Here is a 23328-nt window from a genome sequence, read left to right on the forward strand (position 1 = left end):
TTTTTTTGTGGTGTGTGTATCTGTTGTATAACTGGTGTGGTAAGGCAGGATTCATGAAAGGGGTGGAAAGGATATCTAGAGGTGTAATGAGATGTCAGTGAAATAAATGTGGCAGATAATATACTGAGAGGATTGTATGATATTGTGGTACAACAGTAACAGTATTGGAGTGATAAAAAAGTATGTTGTGACGTTGTAATGAAATATGTACTACAGAGTAGAATTGGAGCTAGTTAATGTCATGACAAGTACAAATTTTGGTTCTCATAAATTGTAGTTTGAGTTCTTTCTTAAATTGTAAAGGGTGTAATTTCATACATAACTGTTTGTATATTTAAAATGGTAATCCATATTTAAATAATTAATTAAAAATGCTTAAAATTAAACTTGTATTTATGTTAAATATAGAAGTATAAATATTTCCACTCATGAATTTAAAAATTGAAATTAAAATTTAATTTTAAATATCTAACAACAACCTGTCTCACTGTATTACCATATTAACAAATCAAATATTGCGGATCCCGATTTTTAAATAAAATTTCATAGAAATAACATCATTCAGACCTGGAAAGGAGTCTGTCTCCAATATAACCTGTCATTTTAACTTGCATAGTTCAAGTTTGTCATTCTAAGGACCAGCCCTGTGTCTGCTATTTACCTTTTCTATAACACTAAAAAGAAAACCATGAACAGGGAAATCTGATATATGCCTGTATAATGCATTTTTATTACTATTATTAATATTCATGTCATATACATGTTGGTAAATGTGCGCATATTCTGAGGTTACCAATGAAAATCAGTCACATCTACCACATTGTTCCACAAAAAAACACCACTTTTTTGTAATGTCTTTAATGGCTATAATTTTTAAAAACATTGTGTCTTTTTAAAATTATAGAGTTCCCTTCTTTAATCATATGACATTGTTTGCACATATAGTATTTCTGTGCTCCTATCCTATTTTGTATAGGAAATTCAACACTTGGGTCATTTCTCTCAACTTAATTGTTAAATTCTTAATATTCATTCCTCTTCTTTAGACAATCGGGGATAAGATCCTAATTTTTTGTCAAGTCCATCACACAATATGATATCATAATTCCTCACAATGATGTCTTTAGTTCTACAGACTTTAGTATTATATGTAATTAACCATACCTTTGGCTTTTAAATCATTCTAAACATCCTTTCTGGGTAGTGGGTTTGTTCCCATTAAAGGACTAAATATCCCATGTCTTCTCTTTACAGTGACTTTATAATAAGAGTTCATAATGAAATTGATAGAATATTCTCGCCTGCTTAACATGTCTTTCAAGGCATCCATTTCATTAATAAATTCATCCTCCTTAGATGCCATCCAAGCCACTCTCACTATCTGGCCTTTTACTAAACCTTTTTTTCAGGAGGAGAAATGGCAACTATTTAAATGTAACACAGAGAGAGTTAGAATACATGGGTTTAGTATAAATGTTGGATTTAAATTTTCTACTTTCATGATCTATACTATTCCTGACATCCAAACATATGTCTTCAGAGAAAGTATTACTTAATTTTAGAAACCATGTGATATTATTAATGTATTCCATAAACCTATGGGCCAAATCAATAAAATACAACCAGAATATATACATATCATCCAGGAAATTAACATAAAGACTCCATTTGTTGTTAAATTCTGAAACCAAAGAACCACAACTGGGAGACCAGACCACAAGAGTGGACCGAGAGAAAAAAGTTTATTATCCCAGTTAAGTGCTTGGGGGATACAGTAAACATAAAAAAACCCAATACAACCAATCAGAATAACAATATTAAAAGAAATTTTTCAACATTTAATACAACCAACTGAATAAACTGATTTTCCAAAAATGAATAAATCCAGAGGTAAAAATTATATTATATATTTAAACCATGAAAAAATAATAACATAATAAAAACTGTTCATAGTGCAAAACGTAAGTTAAAATGTAACAGCACAATTTTTGGAATACACTGTTTAAAGAGATAGCTTCATTTAAGCCAGGGTGTTCACTTACATTTAATCTTGCATGCTAAAGTAGATCATGATATTCTAGTGTATATTCCAAAGGGTTGCTCTGGGGTTTTGAGTCACTTGCTCAAATACCATATATTTTTTTTTTTGTTAGTACTGCATACTGATTTGCGTTGATAAAGAGTATTGGTCATTCTTTGCCTTAATATCATAATAGTGTTCTTGAATTCTCCTTCTCAAGTGACATTCTGTTTTTTCAAGGTAGAAGGCAAAACATGATATACAAAAGGTCAGATAAAATACACCCTTAATGTTATAATCATAATGCACCATAAACCTGAACTTATAATTAATAGTGCTCAAAGAGTATTCACTTCCTTCAAATATATATTTTAAATTGTTTGCAGGCTTCACATTTGTTAGTACTGTTCTAGATGGGTTTGTTTTTACACATTAGGATGTCCATCTTTCTGAAGTATTTCTTTAATATTAGCATATCTTGTAAAAGCAAAACAAGACTGAGTCCTCAATTTCTTATATAGGTATTAGTTGTGAGTTATAATATTCCAATGTCTGTATTAAATGTAACATCACATGACATTCTCTTTGCTTTATACACATACGGTTTTCTTAGCTTGTGGAATCTCTTGTTTTATCTGTTTTAGCATAATTATAATTTAATCCTCTACCTAAAATGGGTTTAAACCTATGTTGACTACCTGTCAACATTTCATTTTTAATATTAATAAGCATATCGCTAGAATAGTGTTTTTCTAAAAAGTATATTACAAAGAACCTCTAGTTCATAAATTAAATCCCCATCATTAAAATAATTCTGGCCAAATGAACCATTTGGCCTTTAACTAATTTTTCTTATTTAAATGGGTAACAACTGTGAAAATGGAGGGAACAATTAGAAATGGTAGATTTCCTGTAGATGTTTGAGTTAAAGCCACACAACACAGCATCTTTAGTGACTAAAGATCCAGATAATTTATACTAAATACAGAAACATTGTGAGTGAATTACAAAATAGTAGAATTAATGTATACTATGAAATCAGCCAATTGTTTTAAATCACCCCTCCAAATATATGTCATCTAAAAAAACATAAAAAATAACAATATAATCATAATGCAATGACTTAAAAATTAACTTTTGGTCCCAGTACCTCATAACAGCATCAGCATAAAGGGGGGCACTTGCAGAACCCATAGTTACCCCCACCTGCTTCTTTAAAATACTCTCTATGGTGTTTTTTGCATAAGATAATAGGTTCTGATGAAGTCCTGCATTGTAAAGAATGACCATTCTTAACCTTGTTTCTGTTGTCTTTTAATAAAATGAAAAATAACAGTCCTGTGTATTTGCATATTTTCCGGTACTGTACCTAATTGGTGGAGTGGTTGTTGGTTTTAGTTGGTTGACACCCCAACAATTGTTATATGTTCCAGTGCTGTCTTTATTGTCACAGTTACACAGTATATAGTATCGGTGTTATCACTAAACATGTAATAATCACAGGTCTCATAACTATCTTTAATACCAATCATAGCACCTCCACCATGATTTATTGTTAAAATGTCTGTTGCAGTAAAAACATTTCATACCCTGACAATACTGGTTTCCATTCATTGTTCTTTAAACATGTTTCACAAGCAATAACAGCATCAGTCTTGTGTGAATGTAGCAAATATTCCAGTATTAAAACTTTATTATTAATGCTCCTGGCATTAATAATCATCAGAGATAAATAAAATATTGCTATCTGTGAAATGATAGATTTTCATCCTGGCAAAGATCCTGCCTTATATTTGTCAAATACTTTAAAATATCTGCTGCAAAATTTCTCTTCCCTGAACTTAACAAATGCATACCATCCTTTCTGAACACATGTGCCCAAAATTAGACTTGGATGCTCTACACATTTCCATTTTTAAAAACTGGTCATTTTTTTTCATGTAAGCCCTAAAATCTTTTCATTCACAGTGACCTGGATCTTCTTTCTGTATGTGATTTGTGAAAAATACATCCTAACACCAATACAAGCTATACTGTCTAAGGGGGCTGTATGTTCCCTACAAACAGTCCGAGAGTCCTTGTGGACCAGATCATTGTACTGAGATAAATAAAGCCAGATCCATTCTTCCTTATATTAAGGAGTTTTAAAGTTGTCTAACATCCTCTATTTTTGCTCCTGGCAAGCATAACACAATTCGATGTCCATTATCTTTTCTGGAAATGCAAGGATTAGTCTCTAATAACTGAGTCTCCAATTGCAATAATATCTTTTCTGACTAGCTCTGACGAATCTACAATTTCTAATTCAGTAATATTGGTTCTATCAACTGTTACTAAAAATTATCTTCAACAACATTAGTCTTATTGATCCCATTATTTTGACTGCATATTACATTTGCAACCATACAATACTCATCCAGTTGTCTTTGTACATCCACATCCTGAGCCATGAACCATTTTGTCAATTTCTTTCTCCTCCTTTTTCTTATAGTAATGTTCTTCAATCTTTCCACATTCAGTTTTGATTTTCCTTTTAATCTGCTCCTTGCATATTTTTTCTACCTTTTCTTTTGGAAACATGCTACCTTTTCCTGTAGACTGAAGGTTTTCTGACAGAAAAATTCTATCATTCCCTGTATTATGTGCATTAAATAACAAAGCATTGTCCTTTTTAGTATGTATTTGCATTACAGAAATTTTTCTTTTTTTCTTCCTTATTTGTTGTGAACTTACTTCTTTTTTCTTTCCTTCTAAATACTCTGAACCCTCAGACTGCTCAATACTTGTATCCAGAATTCTATAGTTGTCTGGGGCGTCATCTTGTTTCATACGGGTTTAGTGATCTTTATAGACAATAGACATATCCTTTCCTAAATGTGTTCTATTTTCTCTTTGTAAAAACAAGTAATCTCTGTGGTATCCTCAAAGTCTCAAACAGCCCACTAAACAAGTATAGTTGGTCAAAAAACAAAACAGTGTAAGAAACTTCTCTGTGTGGAAGATTTTCAATTCATACATCTCTAGTTAATCAGTGTATATTAATCATATCAAACAATAGTAGTAGAAGTAGAAAACATAAACTAGTTTTATGCCTAAAAAATATATAATTTGAAATATTGTACAGCATTACTAAGTATTTAAAAGTAATCCAAGCAGGGCAGGCAGTCTGTTTCCAGTCGAAAATATTTTATTAAGTACACAGACAAGCGATCCAAGTAAAACAAAAATAAGAGTAATAGTTTCCTCACAAGCTTTCTAAATATACATAATTTTTATAGGCAAGGTAGTGGTTTATTGTGCTATAAAACAAAGTGTTATTGGTACACATGTTAAATTCACATCCCTTCCCCCATCGGTGTGACTTTCGAGCTGGTCCCGCCTGACTTAGTAGCTGTCATAATAATATAACTCTTACGTACTCTAAATAAAATTTATAATTAACCAGATTATTAAGTCTGCGATTTTATCCAAGACAATATACTACATGTCTGGAAAAATATAAACCTTAGTCCATTTGGCAATCAGAAATATATATATATAAATATATACTTATACACTTTGCATGTATAAAATCAATTGTAAAAATCATATTCGATTTTCATAACCTATTTTTTTCGTCCTTCTAGACTTCTTCAGGTTTGTGTACAAGAACCCTAAAAAACTATCTACAAAAATATTATTGCATAATTAGTTAGTATTGTTATTACACATCCTCCTGGATTCAGCAAGCCCTGCACAGTGTGCAGGAACAGTGAAGGTGCTCCTGGAGGCAATATGACCACTGTGCGATCCAGGAATAAGCTGCAGGGATGTGCACGAGCACTTCTGCACTATTCCTACATGGACACAACTCCTGTATGCAAATTATCCCATTTGCAGGTGAAAAGCATGCAAATGAGGTGAATTTGCGATCCAGAAAGCTGTCAGGCCAGCTGTGCAGGACTAGTGTAGTGTGCAGAAATGTACTCGGTTAGTAACCGAGTACATTTCTGCAAACTACAAAATGGAGGCATGTCAGGTCCAAATAAAGTGTGTATATTATGTGGAAACCACGCCAATGGCCAAATATATGGCCATTGGCATGGAAAACAGTTGAAAAAAATGATTTATTTTTAGCCGATTTCTGCAGCTTAAGTGAAGGGTAGTGGCGAGCAAATAGGATCAGGCCGAAAATATAAAAAGTAACCTGAAATAAGCATTCTAACCAAAATCACTATTTTGCCATTATACTCAATGGCAGGCATAACACAATATGGCCAGTGAATAGTGATTGCTAAGGGGGGAGACTCAGTGTTGGACCTGTAACTATGCATTAGCAGGCAATCCTATGCAAATGAGGGGAATGATACTGAATCCCAGATTTCCCCTCAATGCTAGTCAGCACCCAACAGTGTAAGTGCAGGAAAGTATTGTTCAACCCTAATTGTTAGCTGACATCATGGGGGGGTGTCAGGCATATTGTAAGCGGATTGAAGCCCTGTGGCTTAGGTTTGCCATTAGCTTAGCAGAGCTAAGCAAGGGGATGTGTCTGAGACTGCCTAGCTCTCTTTACATTGCCTAAGCGGGAGTGCGCACTGCGCACTGGGTTTTAAAGGAAAAAAAAAAACAAGTAAACCAGGAAATAGAAGTTCTGTGCAGATCTGAGCACTGTGTTTGCACGGCGCCCCCTTGGGCTTAAACAGGAAGACAACTGGAAGGGAAATCAGCAGTAGGAAGGTAATCTAGGAGAACCAGCATAGCTGGCAGGTGAAATGTATCAGAATCAGCCAATTACACAGGCAGTAGCCCAGCCCAGCCCAGAATACTACTATAAACCATGCAAACACCTTTCCCTCTGTTTTTTTCCACATACTCTACACCACCGGTGTATACAAGTGGGGAAATTTTAACAAACGTAAACATGATAGGGGTTGCAGCAGCTATCATACATCAACATTTGGAAGAGGCTGAGGGTGGTGAGGATGAGAATGCTGTCGACCAACCCACAGTGAGGAGACAGAGAAGAGTGTACAGACCCAGGATAGCCTGGCATGGGCTACATGAGCTGGAGAGAGTGGAGCACTATAGAGCCAACAGGGACCTCCTACAGCAAATTGTTGAGCTGTGCCGGTCACACCTGACACACAGAACTAACAGAGGGGAACCCATCCCAGTGGATACCGATGTATGTGAAGGCCTAAGAATACTAGTCATAGGTACATTCTAAAGATCAACTGGGGATATCATGGGGATCTCACAGGCATCAGCATCCAGGGTAATCCACCCGTTCCTGGATGCCATGTCAGCACATGCTGGTGAGCATGTATATTTCCTCAATACCCATGAGGCGTTGGCCAGAAGTATGTGTCTCTTCCACCAAATAGCAGAATATCCTGAGGTAGTGGGTGCTATAGACTGCACGCACATATGCATCAAAGCACCACCCGGTGAGCAGGGTAAGGTCTACATCAACCGCAAATGCTTCCCCTCCATCAACTGCCAGGTGGTGTGCAATGCCCAGGGCATTATAATGAATGTATGTGCTGGCTGCCCTGGAAGCTATCATGACTTCCACATCTGGCATTGGACACAGCTATACCAGAGGTTTGCCAATGGAGACATCTCTTACGGTCACCTAGTGAGGGATGCTGGTTACACACTGGACCCATGGCTAATGACACCCATCAGAAATGCACACACACCTGAACAAGAACTCCATAATGAGGCACACACACAGACCAGAATTTTAATAGAGAGTGTATTTGGGATGCTCAAGTCAAGGTACACACATCCGGTGGAGCCTTGCAGTACTTACCAGCTGCATGTACTTAAATTGTTATTGTATGTGCCATGCAAAACAAATGATCCTGTGGAAACAGCTGCAGCAGGAACAGCATGGGGAAAGGCCACACAGACCCCCACCATTGCCAAGACCTGCACAGGCACAGAGTGACTCAGAGGAGGAACAACCTGAGCCTGCCCCAATAGGCAGAAGGAGCCATGCCCAGTATGCCCTGGCCTTGGCAAAGAGGTAATGCATAGCACATATACTGACGCAGTAGGGACCCAGGGAATGACACCTCTCTCTGACTCGCACATAGAGTAAAAGGGATGCCAAACATAACACTACCTGTGCTCAACCATGTATAGGGAGTGCACTATGTGCATCAGACATAGGCAGCCCTCCAGCACCATCCTCAATACTGGCACAGCCATAAGGTAAGTCACTCTTCCAAACAATTGCTGAATGGAGTAGTATGCATTGTTACTTGTATCTATGGTATGGATGTGAGCATGCAAGGGAATTGCGTGGCTGAATGGGCCAGCAGATAGTAGACACCTATAGTGGCAGCATGAGATCTGTAACAAATAGTGGTAAACCCACTGAAGGAAATGTGCTGGGCCATGTGTGTCCATATGACATGCACACATGCCAGTCAGGGAAGCTCACATACCCAACAACAGTCTCAGCCAGCAGGACAGGTGTAGACAAACACAAACAAAGGCTGTGCTCAGGCCTCTGAATGATGGCTATGGGTAATCTCCTCCCAGACCTACACAGACAGACTACAACAGGCCAGGCAGTGGGATGTTAGTTCTAAAGGGTAAGAAGTCAGAAACTGAAATGTAGGTCAATCAAACCTAAGACCTGTAGTACACTGATATGCCTTTAGTCAGCATGATAGGTTAGAATACAGAATGAAATGGAGTACCTGACATACCAGCACAGTCATAGCAAATGTGTACAAGTGTCAGGTGTGCACCCTCCCATCCTCTGTAGAAATGTAGTAACAGTCTGGTGTACCCCTCATTCCTATTTAGACAAGTAGTAACACACATATGTGTCCTCCAATCCTATTTAGAAACATAGTAACAGTCAGGTGTGCCCCCCCCAGTCCTATGTAGAAATGTAGTAACAATCAGGTGTGCCCCCCATTCCTATGAAGACACGTAGTAACACAAAGATGTGCCTCCCCAAAATCCTATGCAGAAATGCAGTAACAGTCAGGTGTGCCCCCCCATTCCTATGTAGACTTGTAGTGACACACAGGTGTGCCCCCTGCAATCCTGTGTAGAAATGTAGTAACAGACAGGTGTGCCCCTCCCATTCCTATGTAGACACATAGTAACACACAGGTGTGCCCCCCAATTCTATGTAGAAATATAGTAACAGTCAGATGTGCCCCCCCATTCCTATGTAGATGTGTAGTAGCACACAGGTGTGCCCCCCCCCCCAAAACCTATGTAGAAATGTAGTAATATGTATGTGTAGGTATAATAGCAGTGGGGCACAGATTACCTGAACTGGCCAAGGTAACAGGATAGATTGTAGCATGTGTACAATATGCAGGTCTGCGTGTGTTAGGTTGGTGTGTGTTTTATATTGTGGGAGAGTGGTCAGTATGTATGCATGGTGAGGTCTGTCCTGGTGGCCATTGCCCAGTACTGCTGATGACAGGGCCAAGTCCTCACAACTGCAGTGCCAAACACAATGCTTCCCAGTGTAACACATTCTAGCAGTAAGTCATTGTAAATGCTTGGAAGTAATATGTGTCACCATCTGAAATATGGGCATGGCATGACTGTCAGGCCAGATATACAAGCAGTACACAGGGGGAAGTACCCCAGACAGGCAGTGTATAATGTGTACTGTTCAATGGACACACCCTAGGAATTGTACATACAGGTTTACAGCACATTACCTGGACTTGTAGTAGGGAATACCAATGTCGTCTGGCCAAACACTCGCAGACCACAAAGGTCATAGGAATGATGTATTGAGAAACAGCTGATGTCCCTGCACAAGCCAGCATAAGTGGAATGCCCCATGCATATCTGTGAGTCAGATGCAAGTAGTGTCCATAGCACACATGTACCCAGCTCACCCAACCACCACCCAAAGGTACCTCTCAAGTCTTATCCCTGCTGTTGGGAATGAGTACAATATGACCCCCACCTGTGTATGGCAATAGTGAAAGAATGCAGCATGCAGTTTGTGTCCCTAGCTGTAAGCAGCACCATGCCAGCATCCACACCACTGGGTCAATACTGACAGAAAGTATTGGCATGAACACCTAGCACACCTACCCTGTCACCCCAGGGGGAATATACTGTATTGCAGTCTGGGACTGTAGGACTGACAGAATGCAACGGCCTGCTACAGCTGGCCTGCATCAATACCAAATGGCCTAAAGTCCTCTGCTAAAGGCCTGTGGCTCACCTGTACTGCTAACGTATGTTATGCCATGAACTCCCAAATAACATAACACAGTCCAAATAACCCATATGCAAGGCCATGTGGACAAACCACGGTAACATGTTCACCATGTCCTACTGCATGAACTGTGGACCAACACCAATATACTGTTGTGATGAAGTGATAACTATAAGGAAAGTATCAGAGAATGTCTTCATAATGTATGGAAGAGGATAGAATAATAGGGGGTGGGAGTATGGGAAGCATGGAGTGTGCAAAGTCTGAAACACAGCCATGTGCACAGACTATCCCTGGCTGCAAACACAAGAATGGGTGGCTACAAACCATAATAGGGGCAATGTCCTGACTTATGACCCCTGCCTTTGTGTAACCTGTGTGAATCTGTACAGCTGTGAGCTATTGCCACAGCAAGATAAGATCAGACTGTCACGTTGATGGATGTACATGTACAAGTATGGGATCCCCTGCCACCACTGTACCAAGGTGCTGAACTAGTTACACACACCCAGCAGCAAGTGCCTCCAACTGACCCTCCAGAATAGCATAAGTTTGCAAGAATATGTAGGTGTTTCACCACAATACTAGAACAACTGCATTCACCCTGTGTTCCCCAGGACATCACTGCGAGCAAATATGTCTACCTGACAGTACTTGATGACATAAAACATCACAGTGTATAACAATACACATGTCTGAATATCTCTGCTAACACCAGGATCATGTAGCAAAAGCAGCAGAGACACAATTACCTACAGTAATCCACTATCCCTTGCCCATTTTGACCCATATTGTCAACTAATCTACAGATATCCTGCAGAAGCAATTTGCTAGCTGTAGGTGTAGAACACAAAAGTCTGCACTGGAGTACAATCTACCTGGAATGGATTCACACATTCAATACAGGAGGTCTTACTGGGCATGCTCCAACACTAAGAGAAATTAAGGCAATGTCAGACAACAAAATACTGAAAGGTCACGCTGGGCATGCTCACACACTCAAAGAAAGGAAGCCCATATCTGGCAACAACAGTGGACCATACATATCTGACAGTTGCAGATGTTAGTGCATACACTCCTCAGTATGCGCCATTCATGCTTTGCACACACATTGGATAGCAATACACACATATATCCAAGGACAACACATTATAATATGCAAAAAGTACACATACATGGATGTGTGGAAGAGAGTGACACTGAAAAAGACCCTTCCATCATGAGGCCTGTCCCACTCAGAACACAGCCAAATGACTGCATCCACATAGTGTGTAAATGTCACTCACCATAGTCATTTGCCTCTGGAATCCCTCAGCATTATAGACTCTGTGGTGCTAGTGGTAACTGTGCAACATGACTGTACAAGGCAGTAGTCATCTAGCAGTTGTTTACACGTACCTGCGGAATACAAACCTGTGTGTGCCTGAGTGTGGTGTCTCTGCCTCTAGATGAATGGGTTATGGCCCATGCATACACACTGCCCTCCCCATTGCCCTACTATGACAAGCCTGCTGTCAGTCACTTTGAAATACACCTTAGGGGAAAAAGTATCCCAGTAATCTATGTGGCATGTCCTATAACTGTGTAATGCTGTACTGTGGTAAACTAGTAAGGTTGGAGTTCTAATCCCAAATATAGCAACTGTGTGTGTGTGTGTGTGTGTGTGTGTGTGTGTGTGTGTGTGTGTGTGTGTGTGTGTGTGTGTGTGTGTGTGTGTGTGTGTGTGTGCCTGTGTAAGAATCAATGCTTTTTAGGCTAGTCACACTCACTACAATTCAAATGCCCTACATTGGCATGCCTGCTGATGTCATTCACTTTGAAATACACCTTTGGGGAAAGAGTAACCCAGTAATCTCTGTGGTGCATCCTATAACTGTGTAATGCTGTAATGTGATGAACTAGTTGGATAGGAGTTCTAATCCCAGATGTAACAATTGTGTGTGTGTTTGTCTGTGTAGGGATCAATACTTGTTAGGCTAGTCACACTCTGCAATTTCAAATGCCCTACTTTGGCATGCCCGTTGATGTCATTCACCTTGCAATACACCTTTTGGGAAAGACTCACCACGTAATCTCTGTGGTGCATTCTATAATAGTGTAATACTGTAATGTCATATAATAGTTCGGTAGGAGTTCTATTCCCAGACTTGGAAAGTGTGGATGTTTGTCTGTGTAGGGAGCAATGCTTTTGAGGCCATTCACAGTCAATACAACCTCCATTGCCCTTCTTTGGCAAGCCTGCTGTTGTCATTTATTGTGAAATATACTTTTCAGGAAGGAGTAGTCCATTACTCTCCGTGGTATGTCCTATAACAGCATAATGCTGTAGTGTTATGTAGCAGTTCTATTCCCAGACATGGAGAGTGTGTGTGTTTGTTTGTCTGTGTAGGGAGCAATGCTTTTGAGGCCTTTCACAGTCAATACAACCTCCATCGCCCTTCTTTGGCAAGCCTGCTGTTGTCATTCATTTTGAAATACACTTTTGATGAAGGAGTAGTCCAGTAATCTCTGTGGTGCATCCTATAACAACGGTTTGATATAGTAGTTTGGTCGGAATTCTATTCCCAGACATGGCAAGTGTGGATGTTTGCTTGTCTGTGTAGGCAGCAATGCTTTTGAGGCCATTCACATTCAATACAACCTCCATTGCCCTACTTTGGCAAGCCTGTCTGATGCCATTCCCTTTGAAATACAACTTTGGGGATGGAGTAGTCCAGTAATCTCCATGGCACAGCCTATAACTGCATAATGCTGTAGTATGATAAACTAGTTAGGTAGGAGTTCAAATCCCAGACATGGCAACTGTGAGACTTGGAGTGTGTGTCTGTGTTTGTCAATTGTATCTTGCGTGGGAGTGGATGTGAGTGTGTAACAACTGGACTCGTTGTGGAGCGGGTTTTGCAAATTTCTTATAAAGTGGGCATATGTCACAATGTCCACCTTACAAGGATAACAGATGTCAAAAAGCAGAGAGGCTGGGGTTGCCAATCCATACCCCTACATGTGACATAAAGGCCTGGTGAACAAATTAGGCAACCTTTGTATTACCCAGAGAACACACTCAACCCATGTCTCATACACAAACAAACTCACCTAGGCAACAACCACTTTGTTGGTAGTACTTTGCATATTGCCCACATATAGTAACCATGGTGTGATTGCAGTGGACTACAGAGGGCATGGCACCCTGTCCTATCACTATAATAGGCACATAATTGCAGACAGTGCGCCTTCACTATTTTCCCCACTGGACACCTGCAACAACTGTAGTGCCATCAAATTTGACCCACAAAGGACATACCATGCCTTAAACACATGGCCTGTATGGACAGATGCCACTGGCACCAGGGAATACCTGCATCATGCTATCAGTGTAGGTACACGGTCAACCTGGTGTCCATTACCAGTTCCCGCCACATCAGCCCAGGACTGGCACATCAGATGATAACAATCTGTGTACACAACATGAGCCAGACACCCCAGGTACAGTTCCTCATGTCACTGAACATGCATGTGGAATGTGTGCACATCCCAAACACCATCCATGTCATGGACTATAGAACATATACATGGCAAGCATTGCACAGCACTGGCCACACACAATTGTAACCCAGATGACTGGATGGTGAATACATTACCCACCTGTGTGGGCCAATCCAGACACCACACCCCTGAGCCGCACTGCAGACCATTGTCATGTGGCCTGATGCCAAGGTATACCCTTCGCCTAGCCTTATACAGCTTTTAGACACAGTCAACCACTACACACCTGTGAAGCAATGCACTTATGCATGTCAGTACTGGCACCCTGTGTCTGTGTGTGTAGAGTATAATGCTTTTGACCCCATTCACACTAACTACAACTCCCATTGGCCTACTGAAGCATGCCATCTGATGTCAGACACCTTCACATACCCTTTGTCCATATATCATCCGGATAACCCCTGTGGTGTATGTGATACCTGTGTATTATTGTATTATGGCAAACTATCTAGTTAGGAAGTCTATTCCCGACCCTGTCAAATGTGTTAATGTGTGTGAGTCCCTGAGAGAGTGTGGCTGTGTTGACATTGACACCTGTTCATGTGGACAGTCACGTGTATTACACCTACCTTATAGCTCCTATATCACTGTTGCAGATGTCACTCACCATCAAATATACCTTTGGACAGCTCTCCAACATATAAGCTATGTGGCGCATGCAATAACTGCAGAGACATGTGACAGCAATACATAGTTAGGGGTTTGAAACCCTGTAGTGGTAAGTGTGTGACACACATGTGCTTAGGTTTTACTCTCTCACCCCCTCCCTGACTTACTTTGTCTCTGTCAGTTGTTCTCACTCCCTCTCTGGTAGATATGGAGAAGTACACCTGCTTTGCTTAGGCAGAAGCTTGTGTTTTGTAAGTGATGCCCATGATCAGCTGATGGCCTCTGCACAAATTGCAGTTCCCCCTCTAGCTGACTACATGTGGAACAGCTGTGGTAACATTCCCATAGCCAATTGCATGGAAACACACTCCAAATATCTAGGAACATCATGTGGGTGTTGGGACTTTTCATTCACTGTGAGCAGGACCTCATTTTGGTGTTTGGCAAACAGCATCACAGATGGTGTTGGGATTTACCTCTAACAATATACACTGTGGACTTAGGCTAACAAACTGGAGAGGGATGTGCCAGATATGACTGCAGAATATAAGTGTTGCTCTACTGCATTTGGAGTAATATTGATTTAACAGGGTGTATGTGGATATGGCTGGTCTAAATGATTTAATACCTGTCATGACAGTGTTATGTGTTTGAGGAAACTCCCACCTGCAGGGTTATCTGCAGACTGGGCAGTGTGTGGAATATTATGTTTCTTGTGTTACTCACAGATCACCTATCTTAGAACAGCAGAAGCATAGTCTGAGGATTGCAGTCAGTACATGGTGACAGCCATGAGAGTTATTGACTTTATATCCCTCATAGGACATATGTCACAACAACCCTGGTACGACAGTAAATGTATGAGGGTATCACAGCAACATGCCAATATTGGCCCAGTGTTTATGGCTTCAGCCACAGGTCTGTCAACCTTTGTACATATGTCATGCAGTAACAGGTGCATATGTTTTGTACACCATTATTTATTGACATCATATCTGATAACAAGCCAGTCAGATATCAGACTGCTAGACATGTTATGTATAGTAGGGGTTATTTCTAAGGACATAACCTTGGCATTCTGCGGTTATGTGTACAGTACTGGGGTCTGTGTACTTATGGTGACTGTCGACAGTATGTGTATTGCGCATAAGTACCTTGGCCTGTGCACAGACTGTGGTAGAGGCCATTGTTCTTGGTTCTGTTCTATCTGATGTTACATGCTGCTAAAGTGTATGGTACCCTATCGGCTGACATGTCTGTAGAGCCAAACGCACATGTCCTATATCACAGACAGGCATCAGACCAAACTGTGTCATGACCCAGTTGATGTAGGGTTACTGTGTGAGTGCCAAATATGAGGATGTTGTTAATCAGACAGTCCATATAGTGTCATATTAAGCTTGCGTACCATATATGGCTGTGGCTGTGTTCACATTGGTTGTGGGTATGCACTTTCTCACAGGTGCCTGTTACTCTGTGCTGTGATATGTGTGTAGAGCCTGCTATATTTGCAGGTACATGTGTATTCCCCATATAAAATGTAGTCCAGTGTTGTGGCAGTCTGCCTGCAGTGTGCACAGTTCTTTGTTACATGCCTAGCAGCTTAGTGTAATTACCCAGTATGCTGTTATGTCCAGATATTTTCAAGACATACTGCTGCCAAGCCACCATAACTGTTGTGTATTTTTGACAAAGTAGTAGAATTCTGTACAGATGTATGTCACTAACTACTGGGTAGTATGTGGCCATGTGACCTCTGCACCACCAAGTATTATGTGTCAGGACAGACTGGCATGTGTGAATGCATAAACTGTGTGGGCATATATAGTCCAGTATTTATGTGATATACTCATGTACATGGTTGTTAACATCCACATTGTCAGGCATGGTCAACATGTCTTGCACGAAGGGGATCTGTGTACACCTCTGGACAGACCACAGAGTGCCAGACTGCCCACATATATTGGTCATATCTCTGCTGTAGTCCACAGGATCATTACTGTGCTAGCAGTGGTACTGTACTATGATGTCCTTAGGATGTCTGTCAGTAACCAGTGGCATACATATCAAAAGCAGATGTGCCCTCCCACACAAAACATGTCTGTTAAGACAACACCTGTTACAGTAGCAACAGTCTACATATACACCTGCGATACATACATGATATCCCCTTGCAATAAGAGGTTGGGACTATTGGTGCTGAGCTAGGACTCCATTCCATGTTCTGGACATATGGTATATACACAAAACATATCAACATACATATATATATATATATATATATATATATATATATATATATATATATATATATATATATATATATATATATATATATGTACACACACACACACACACACATATATATATATATATATATATATATATATATATATATATACACACACACACACACACACACACACACACACACACACACACACACACACACACATATATATATATATATATATATATATATATATATATATATATATATCTATACTGACACCACAGTATAAGGACAAAATGATTGACTTCGACAATTGGCTAAGCTTCTGGTGTCATTCCATCCAGTATCAGTCTGCCTGGGATGAAATGATCGACAGACCATGATGCTTTGCCAGAGATGGTCTGCACCTGTTGCCCCTGGGATTCAGGTTACTGGCTAAGGCTCTTGCCACCTCTATAGTGCCTTTTTAGGCAAAGTTCAAAGGCCAAAACCACCACCATAACAGGTACAAGCATGCAAAATCTGAAGGTAATGCTAGTCTATGCAAGGTCTAATCCTCAAAATGCACTCTCGAGGCACTCCTAAAAATATCTGTGCAGTAACTGAGACCTGGTCCAAGGCTCCAGAGAGCACCCCTGCAATTCCAGGCTACAACTCTTACCACACTTTTTGGCCACCAAACCAGGACCGAAACACTAAAGGTGAAGGAGTGTCCATATTCAGCAAGGTTATTCACAACACCAGGCTAGTTGCCCAACACAATCCAAGTAAGTAAGACTGCAATCCAAATTGTAGTTTGTACAGATCCCCCACCATGCCCCAAGATTCTCACTACACCTTTCTAAACATACTGGAAAATATTACGATACAACCAAACACCCTATTATTGGGTGATTTCAACTACTCTGCCATTAACTGGGAAAACTACCCATGTACCAACACCTTTGCCCAACGATTCTTGAAATTCATAAATTCCAATGCCCTGGATCAGCTAATGCTTAGTTCCACCAGGGGCTCCACTATCTTAGACCTGGTCATTACCAACATGGAAATCGATGCTCCACACCTATGGCCACCCCTCTCATTGGTCAGATCTGACCATAAGCTAATCACCCTTGACAGCCACATCCCACCCCACCCCCCAGTAAGGAAACCTCAATAAAAAACTTCTCCAAAGCCAACTTCATGCTACTCAAGTCAGAAGTGACAAACTTCATGACACCCATGCAGGCGATAACTGAAATTTCGACTGCTGAGTCCTACACTAACGCACTGTACAAGCACGTCCACTCGTGTATCAATCATGCCATCCCCAATAGAACCAAGACACTTTCTTCCAAAAGAAGGAAGCCAATCTTGTGGTCCCTTGCCATAAACAAACTTAACAACAAAAGGAAGAAACTGTTGCAGAAAAGAGGAAAATCCCAGGATGCATAATACTCCCTTACCAGCCTCAGTAAGAAGCTGAGATTCCTCATAAAATCATCCAAATCTCGTTACAAAAATAAAATTGCCAATGATTCCAAAGACAACCATAAGGCATTCTATAGCTATGTCAAGAATCTAAATGGCAATGCTCAGATCTGCTCTGAGCTACAACAGAATGGCATTAAATATATTAATCCCAAGGATATTGCCAATATCCTGGCAGATCGATTCAGTGCAAACTTCACACCCCTCTCACCCCCTAAAGGGCCCATCTCAATACCGAAAGATTGCCAAATTCCAGTAATAATGGCCATGCAGGTAAAAAACACACTCTCCAAAGCTAAGAATACAACATCCATTGGACCACACAACATCCCAGGCTGTGTACTACATGAAAAACAAAATGAACTGGTACCTCACCTAAGTGTCATGTTTATTCATAGCCTCACCTCAGGCTTCATGCCCACAGAGTGGCTCACAGCTACAGTTATCCCACTCCACAAGGGGGATCCACCTTGGATCTCGAGAACTACCACCCCATATGGCTGACAAGCCTGATCTACAAGGCCATGGAATGTATTATCATGTAACTTATAAACAAAGACACTGGCAACCTTCAAACACTGGACCCCACACAGTTTGGGTTCATGAAGGGCTGATCTTGTCTCCTGAACCTAATTGACTTCTTCCAATCAGTTGCCAGAGCTGTGGACAAGGGTAAGGTGGTCCACACAGCCTATTTGGACCTCAGCAAGGCGTTTGACACCACCCCCCACTCTGGAATCAGAAATAAACTTACTATGCTGGGCATTAATCCCTATGTCACTTGATGAGTTGCCTACTGGCTTACTGACAGAACACAAACTGTAAAAGTAGCCGACTCCAAATCCAACTCCAGACAAGTGACAAGTGGAGTACCTCAGGGTTCAGTCCTGGGACCACTCTTGTTTTGCATCTACTTCTCTGAAGTACAGACCAACACTAAGGGAGTCTGGCTAACAAATTTTGCAGATGACTGCAAATTGGGAGCCATTATTGAATCCCCAAATTATGTGGATATTCTACAAAAGGACCTTACAGAAACAGATGCTTGGTGACAGAGCCATGGGCTCAAGCTCAATGACAAGAAATGTATAGTTATCCCCTTTGGGGAAAAACATGTACCCATGAATTACCACATAGGTGGCAGTACACTAAACACCAAAATTGTGATAAGACTTAGGGATACAGGTGGACAGTGGTCTCACCTTCGATAACCAAATCGCCACAACAGTTAGGAAGTCCTTCTATGTGGCACACCTCATTACTAAGGGATTTTCATCCAATGAAAAAGGAGGTCATTGTCCCACTGTACTCATCCCTCATTAGACCCATTATAAAATCCAACTCCCCTTTGGTATGTACCTCTCAAGACATCTGCAACAACTGGAAAGGTCGCAGAAATACCTCACTAAAAGAATCCCAGACCTAAAGCAGATGCCCGATGCTGACCATTTAAAAAAACTCCACATATACTCTTTCGCATATCTTTTACTCAGAGGCAATCTCTGCTTAAAATACAAGGCCATGTCAAACTCAGAGCTGTTGGACATGCTACACTTAAAGAAATCCCAATCCCGCAGAGACACATGCTCCAGGGAGCTAAACCTTGTCATCACAATGAACAAAACATGCTGGAGGGATAGGTTCCTGACCCAGAGACTCCCCAGACTCTGGAATAGACTGCCCATACATATCAAGCAGAGCGCCTCTTTAGCCCTCTTCCAAAAGAACCTTGATGATTGGATGGGAGACAGGAAATTCACACCGGCGATCACTTCAGTCTACCTGCTAGACAGGGCTCTAGGGAAGTAAATACTGTGGGAAAAATAGCCAGGGAATTGTTATGGCTAGGCTTGCATAGGCCCTAGGGCCGATAGCCTAGTACCAACCTATGAACCTATATATATATATATATGTATATATATATATATATCTATGGTAGTTTTAACCTTATACCGGGTGCTTTGCCAGCTGAGTGCTCGTGTACTACTGGTGTTGAAGTAAACCTCACGCCAACAGGAAGAAATTTAAATTGTATCAACCCTCCTAATTTACCAACACGATGTGGGGTTGACCATATAGTCGTGGATAATAACGTGAATGTTTTGGGACAGCCTGGGGAAACTAACTTTGACAGCAGAAGTCGCTTGTGTGACTCTACCATAGGTGATTCTACCACAGGGAATTTGGCAAATTTACCACTCGGCGGTCCAAAACCTGGAAACTTAACACAGCGACTACTGCCTCGACAAGATCTTTATGGTCCTGAAGGAAGTGAAGGTAATAATGAACATGCTCCTTTAACTGCATGGCTAAATAATGGTTTTCATTTTTCAAATGAAGTTGGCATTGGTAAAAGTGGTACTAGTGTTGCTTTAAGCCAAAACAGCAACACTGAAGGTATTAGCAACAAGTTAAAAACATTTGACGTATGCTTGGTTAAACTTAAGAAGCTGCAACTTGAAATTTCTTACTTCCGAGAATGCCTTTCTTGGAGAATTGTACCAAAAGGTTTAAGACATGCTCCATACCCACTGGTTTGGAAGCCAGTTTGGCTTTCCATATCGAACTGGTTAGCTTGTTTGACTGCCACGGACTTGAACTTATTGAAACAATTGTTAAACACTATACTCTATGGGTGGATGACCTTTCTTCTTATGTGACAGAACTGGACAAATCAATCCAGTCCGACTTAGAGTTTAGTAGGTATAAATTTGAGTATGGGTGTGTGTTCTCCAGCATTGACGAGTATATGCTGAAATTACAGTCTAATAAACTTAAAAAGCTTGATAGAGACTGTAAAGCGTACAAACAAGGTGTAGCCTACCCTCACCCTCCACCAGAACAAGTTTGTAGAAAAGGGATTTTTCCCTCTAACCAAGTAAATCCATCTAACTATGGACAGAATGGGTCTGTTATTCGTAGGGGCAACACTGCTGAAAGGAACCCCACTAGTGAAAACATGGAAAATAACGTTACTCACAGTCCATTATAACTGGAGTCTAATGTTGGCGAGTTGAGGGAGGCCCCTTGGAGTGAAAAGTTGCGGAGTGGCTAACACAGCCGCAACTCAGTTAAGCAACATCAAAATTTTCAGCAAGGCCCCTATATGGGGGCCAAACCCAAACAAAAGAACTTTCAACAACCCCAACTCAAAGGAAAATGGAGGGACAGCAGGCAGAAGAACAAGAATTAACATCACAATCTTATTTTAATTGGGTATCCCCTCCTAGAGTGGATACTGGTATTGATCCATCACCGAGTGATGTTGAAATTCAGAACACATCACCCCTTGATGAACAGAGGTTTGAAAGAAATGAGTACTCACTAGTGCCACAACAAGTGGAAATTATCTCAAATAAAGCTGGTGACTTTAAATTATACAACTTCAGTACTACTAAATTTGAAATTGATATGGTAGAATTTTTATCTAAAGGTTTGACATTTGTACCATCAAAACCATTAAATATTGTGGATACCATTCTTGACATTAAATTGTATACTAGGAAACGCAACTTTAACTTATCGATGGGTAACGGTTTGAATACAATGCAACATGACAGGTTGTACATTCCTAGTACTTATAACCCGCCATTACACCCAGTACTGGAGTTGTTTGAGAAATGTGAACTAGATATTAGACATGCTAACACGATTGGCACTATGCGAAATAATGCTTTTAATATAAACAAGATAGAGCATGACTATTTGCAGTTTTTTAAATCACAAAACCTCCGATTTTGTAAACCAGACAAAGGAGGAGGGTTAGTTGTGTTTAGTATATTAGATTATCAACAGCTCATGGATGAGTTACTTAAAACTGAAGCATATGCTACCAGCTCACGATCAGAAGTTAACACGGCGTATAAGTTCATAAAGGATTGTATTGAGGATTTATTTATAGAGTGTAGGATCGACCAGAAGACATATAACTATTTAACAACTTTGTTCCCTAGATACCCATGCATTTTTGGTATCCCGAAAATTCATTAATGTATAGAGAACCCCCCCAATGAGACCATTGGTTGACAGTAGAGGGTCACCAACGTATTCTTGTGTTAAGATTGTGGATGCTATATTACAGAAATTCATAGTCAAGGAGTCTCAAATTTGTAAAGACTCTTGGACATTTCTTGAAAAAATAAGAACATTAGAGTTTAACCCCGCTACAACTTTTTAACGATAGATGTGAGGGATCTGTATACTTGCATACCACATGACAAAGCACTTGAATGGGTGGGTTAATGTTAAAGAAACATAATGCAACCAACAGGGAAATTAATCTTGTTACTGAACTTAGTGAGCTAGTGCTCGCGAATAATTACTTCATGTTTCATAATGAGTTTTTCTTACAGAAAGTGGGGGTGGCAATGGGGTCACCTTGTGGAGGGAGTATAGCTAACCTGGTAATGGCATACTGGGAATCTGAGTTTATTTTCAACAACAATAAGTTCCTTAATAGGTTCATTTTCTATACCAGATTCCTGGATGACATCTTCATTTTGTTTAATGGAGACAAGGACGTGAGTAAATTGGTACAACAATACATCAATAGTACCACAAATTTTTTGCAATTCACATCCACATTCGAAATGGACAACATAGCCTACCTGGATGGATACTTAAGTAAGAATTATGCTATGAATTGTTTCATTGCAAAGATATTCAGGAAAAAAGACATACTCCAACACCTTCCTCCACTATACAAGTAGTCACCCTTTCCATCAGAAGAGGTCCGTCATCAAAAGCCAACTGGTAAGAGCAGCCAGAATGATTAGCCTAGACGACGACTTCTCTGATGAGTGTGAAATACTTAGGAGTATGTTCCTACATCGAGGCTACCCTGAACCACTCTTAGACACATTAATACAAGAAGTAATAGAGAGGAGACGTGACAACGTCTATAAACCCTTACTACCTGTAAAGAACATCTTGATTTCACAAAATTTGGGTAGCAGGATCGAGGATGATCCCATAAATATCCCTAAATCTGCTAGCTAGGATGTGATTCAAACTAACACTAAAAACATTATGAACTTTATAACTACCTTTAGTAAAGGTAGTCATATATGTATAGACAGCCTAGAGAAAAATTGGGAAGTGTTCAAAATGTACACCCTTGTCTTTGAAAAATTGGGTGAAAGCCCAAAGGTGGTTTTCAGGAAAGGGAAGAAACTTAAAACATCCTTGGAAAGTTACAATACACCTCAAGTACGTAATCCAGGGATGTTAAAGTTTTATAACTGCAATTTTTGTAGA

The sequence above is a fragment of the Protopterus annectens genome, chromosome 5.part1, assembly GCF_019279795.1.
Source record: "Protopterus annectens isolate FY-2018-M chromosome 5.part1, PAN1.0, whole genome shotgun sequence".
Classification (NCBI taxonomy): Eukaryota; Metazoa; Chordata; order Ceratodontiformes; family Protopteridae; genus Protopterus; species Protopterus annectens.